Below are 5,516 nucleotides of genomic sequence, written 5' to 3'. Positions count from 1 at the left end.
GGTGGTAGTGATGGCATTGGCAGCAGCGGTGGTGGTGGTGGTGGTGGTGGTGGTGGTGGTGGTAAATGGAATAATGATTGCAGACATTTGTTCTTCTGGTAGTATCTGTTGTAGTTGCTTTGTTGTTGTTGTTGTTGTTGTTGTTGCTGTTGCTTTTGTTGTTGTTGATGCTGTTGTTGTTCTTGTTGATTAAATGTAAATGGATTAAATCTCTGTAAAGAAGAATATACCAGTAGATTTATTCTTATTAACACACACACACACACATCTACACACATACATACATACATATATATTCATCATGTATATATATGTATATATTCATCATGTATATATGTATACATGCATGTATATATATATATATATATGTGTGTGTGTGTGTGTGTGTGTGTGTGTGTGTATGTGCAAGTGTATGTATCTGTGAACATGTGTGATTAAGTATGCAGTTCATCACCCCCACCACCGTCAGCATCATCGTCATCATTGTTTCATCGTACATTATTCCTACAGACATGTTTCCATAGGTTAGACAGGTTTCCTATGGAACATAATATTCCCACTCATTTCAACATTCCAACAGCTTATCCATGAAACCCAGTATTCTTAGCTATAACCTCACATTTAAATTCAAACACACACACACACGCACACATATTCATATACAGCTTACCACAGATGCATTTTGCATATGTACACATAACATGCATAATTGCAAATACATACAACTGCACATCATGCACATATGCAATTACATTTGTTTATTATTTATTATTTATAGGCACAGGCATAGCTGTGTGGTAGTTAGAAGCTTGCTTCCCAACCACATGGTTCCGGGTTCAGTCCCACTGCATGGCACCTGGAGCAAGTGTCTTCTACTATAGCCTCGAACCAACCAAACCCTTGTGAGTGGAGTTATTTATATTAAGGGCATTACTATACATAAATGCCTCACACTAGGAGTGACTCTTAAAGTCAAAACTACCATAATAAACATTGTACCGAAAGCGAGGGAATGCAACTCTCGTAGCGAGCCTTTTAAAAACAGATTCAGCTGCAGATCATATGATTTCATAATTAGTGCACAAAATGCACTTTTTAATCGTCAGTTATCTAAACCATTTTTCCATGAATGATCTTCAGAAATTGCAATGTCCATCATCTAGGGTAAGGTTAATGATTTTAACTGTAGATGATTGGGTGGGTGAGATGGAAGGCCACTTCTTTCTTATAAGTAGCAATTTTCTTTGTAGTTTGTTTCCAAAGTTTCACTTAACATTGGCATGGCTCATTCCGTACGCTACTGTCTTTAATCATGTGGCTACTGATATATCAACTTACAAAGTTTGCGATGTCTGCCAGTAATAGTTTATTTTTCTTGTTGTAGCAATTAATTAATTGAAGATTGAAGACTTCTCCATTAGCAGACTTCCCAGAGGTAATATGTCAAGGGACACCAGAGCACAATTTATTTAGCTTCTTTAACCGCTTATGTTGGAATCTAATAATTATTTCTTCTTTCCCCAAGATACAATGCCAAAGTTTATTTTGTTTTAACATTAAAAGACGACATTACATTTTGTCTCAGCATAATATCTTTATATAATTGATATATTTATAAATGAATGTTATAAACGATATCAGTAAGAAGAAATATAATTATTGTTATCATCATAGACGCAGGAGTGGCTGTGTGGTAAGTAGCTTGCTAACCAACCACATGGTGCTAGGTTCAGTCCCACTGTATGGCACCTTGGGCAAGTGTCTTCTACTATAGCCTCAGGCCTTGTGAGTGGATTTGGTAGATGGAAACTGAAAGAAGCCCATCGTATATATATATGTATATATGTTTGTGTGTGTGTGTCCCCCAACATCGCTTGACATTGATGTTGGTGTGTTTACGTCCCTGTAACTTAGCAGTTTGGCATAAGAGACCGATTGAATAAGTACTAGGCTTACAAAGAATAAGTCCTGGGGTCGATTTGCTTGACTAAAGGCAGTGCTCCAGCATGGCCAAAGTCAAAATGACTGAAACGAACAAAAGAATAAAAGAATCATCATTTAGCGTTCATGTTCCATGCTGGTAAGAGAAGGATGGTTTGATAGGATCTGATGTGGTTAAGGGCGGCATCCAGTGTCTGTTTTGGCATGGGTTCTATGACTGGATACCTTTCCTAATGCCAGCCACTTTACAGTGTGGGCTGGGTGCTTTTTATGTGTCATTTGCACAATTGAGGTTGTCATGCAACAAACCTTGGGAAGGTGAGGGTCAGCTTCATGGTTGGGGAAGGAGGGATTGAACCATGAGAAGCAGGGGTGGCAGTGCAGTTTCTTGTCAAGGATCTGAATGGCTACTCACATACAGAGCAGGGTTTTAATTGATATCATTATCATCATCACTGTTATCATCATCATCATCATCATCATCATCATCATCATCATCATCATCATCATTATCACCATCATCATCATCATCGTATTTATGGCCATTTTTCCATGGTGGCATGGATTGGAGAGGACACTTGCAGTTTTGTTTAATAGTTAGATGCTCTACCTGATATCAGCTCGTTTAGCCATTTATGAAATACACTGCTTCATTGTTTTGATCTAGAAACTGAGATGGTTATAATTGATTAATTAATAAGACAATTATGTTTATGTATTTATTTCGCCAGGCTCTTGATGTGAAAGTATGTGTGGAAACAGATAATAATGATTATAATAATAATAATAAGTGAAGATCAAATAAACAGTGCATGTGTTTATTGGCAAAATGACCGTCCCCAAATATAACAATATAAAACAATGTTATATCTTTTTTTCTTTAATGTATATTTATAAGCAAATGTTACAATATGCATATTCATAAAGAAATGTTATAATGGATTATTATTTTTTTTATATAACAATATTATAAATATTATTTTCATATGAAAATATTGCAAATATTATGGTTTATATATTCTTAGAGTTGTGCTATAATCTCCATTATTGCTATAATTAAATAGCTCTTTGTTCATATTTCTCTGGTTCTCAATCTTTTTTTGTCTGTGTGACGCTCTGACGATCAAATAGAAAAAATAAATTAGGCCACACTTCACATGAAAAATGAAAAGAAAATCTGTTTTAATGTCAAAAATATAAAACAAAATGCAGAAAATCATTGCTTAACAAAAATAATAAGCGAAAGCTTTTACAAGATGTTCAAGTATGACAAGGAATTTTCTAAAGACTAAAATTATATTTTTGAATATTTGCGACACACTTAGATACCACCTGTGGCACACCAATACACTGCAGTGCACCATTTCAGACTCACTGATTTATTGAAATATTTCTGTTTGATAGTATCCCAAATTAGTAATTATTTAGAAATATCCTGAGAGGTTTTACACATCACATTTGTAATGTCCTCCACATGTTTTAATCACAAAACACCTTAAGCAAGTATCTTCTGTCAAAGTACATATTCACAACAAATTCAATTGCACTTTGTTGCTTATTGAGGAAGGTTTTTTAATGTAGCCTTAATAGGTAATAATAAATTCAATGCTTTATTTCGCTTCTCACTTTTCTTTCCAATTTTTCTCTCTGTATATTTTTACTCTTATTGTCTCTTTCTCTCTTTCGGACAAAGGAATTGCATCCGAAGTGTCAAAGACATTTCCCTGAATGCTAACCTAACATGACAACTATTATCATGCTTTTCATCTTGTTATTTTCATATTCTTTGTTTCTCTTATTTGCTTCCATATATAGCTGCATTTCTAAACTGGAAGCTCAATTCTTATGCGTTTGTTTATTTTCTTATTTTTCTTTTCTTTTTTTTTTTTTTTACATGCGTGCAGTTTTTTTTTAGCCTAGTTTGATATCTCAAGAAAAGAATTATCCAAGCATTCAAGCAATTTTTTTTTTTTTTTTTTTTTTCCTTTAAAATCAATGTCTATACTTTTTGGCAAAAGAAGGTATTTGATTGGTCAAACTTGTTACTGTCATTTGCATTGAAAAAATATTTATTTTCATTAGACACCACACTGGGTCGTTGTACATTGACTGTTCTGCCATGACATCAAACAGAAACCAAACTCAAACTGACAGCATCATCACAACGATGACAGGTGGTTGTTAGTTCTTTAAAAATCTTCGCTGTATTAGAGAGGGTTTGAAATAAATTGAATTTGCTGTTAACATCAAAAGCTCAGTTGATCAACGTCTGCTAAGATCAAGTTAGTTCAATTAACGTTCGTATACTTTTATATTTATACTGTTTGTTTTTGTTCATTTTTTTTTTTTGTTTTTGATTGGCAGTTTACTGTTGATTAGAAAATTCTGTTTTAGTTTTATTACATACCAAAAAAGGTAATAGTTAATTTTATGTTTTTAATGCTGTTAGTTATTGATCAAGAATGAAGGTTTTTTGACTCAAGATGTTTTTCACCATTTATTTTTATAATTTTAAAACTGAAATTGATAAAACAAATATTTTCATTAACAGGAAGTGCGGAAAGAACAAAATTATATTTAAAAAAAATTAATAATCAAACACAAATTAAAAATGCTATTTAAAAGCCAAACACTAAACTTCAGCATTATTGGAATCATAACCATTATTAATAACACCATCACCACTACTAACAGTATCATGAACTAAGCTCAAAGAAGAAGCTTTTGCATGGTGTTTCTATCTGCTAGAGATAACAACTGAACATTCATCAACTCACACTCAGGTATCTTACTGTAAGAAGGACACTTTTAATGGTGTAGTCCTAAATACACAATTACTTAATTGCAAATCACCCCAAACAAGGCCTTTTAATCACTTCTAGAGAGTAGCATTATTGTCAGAAACTCTCCCTCTCTCTTTCGTTCTCACCTCATATATCATCATCATCGTCATTTAAGGTCTGTTTTCCATGCTGGCATGGGTTGGACAGTTTGACTGAAAACTAGTAAGCTGGGGAGTCACTGCAGGTTCCAATCTGACATATGTATATATATATAAGTGTGTGTGTGTATGTATATATATATATATATATATATATATATATATATCTACAAAGATATATATGAATATATATACATATATATATATATATATATGTGGAGGCAAAGTGGCCGAGCTCTTTTTGAGTGTTGGGCCTCATGAAGGCAACGACCAAGACATTTGGCATTATGTCAAGTTTAAGAAGAAGACCCACCAAGCCGAAAAAATCACAGTCATGGCAGATACTGGTATCATGCAAATGGCACCCATGCCAGTGGCACATAAAAGCACCCATGACACTCTCAGAGAAGTTGGCATTAGGAAGGTCATCCAGCCATAGAAAACCATGCCAAATCAGACTGGATCCTGGTGCAGCCTTCCAGCATACCAGCCCAGTCAAACCATCCAACCCATCCAACCAATGGATGTTAAATGAAGATGGTGATGATATATATATATGCATGTAATATACACACATATATGTATACATTTTGTATACATATAGAAATATATATATATATACACACACACACAC

At 33.9% G+C, this 5,516-nt stretch overlaps 1 protein-coding gene across 2 annotated transcripts in view; it reads left to right on the top strand.

The window, feature by feature from the left end:
* Positions 1-5,516, top strand: part of LOC106874489 (uncharacterized) — a 384,280-nt gene that overhangs the window by 209,027 nt on the left and 169,737 nt on the right. The window lies entirely within an intron of this gene.

This window comes from Octopus bimaculoides, chromosome 12, assembly GCF_001194135.2.
Source record: "Octopus bimaculoides isolate UCB-OBI-ISO-001 chromosome 12, ASM119413v2, whole genome shotgun sequence".
In the NCBI taxonomy this organism is placed as follows: domain Eukaryota; kingdom Metazoa; phylum Mollusca; class Cephalopoda; order Octopoda; family Octopodidae; genus Octopus; species Octopus bimaculoides.
This window is presented reverse-complemented; position numbering and strand designations above follow the sequence as displayed.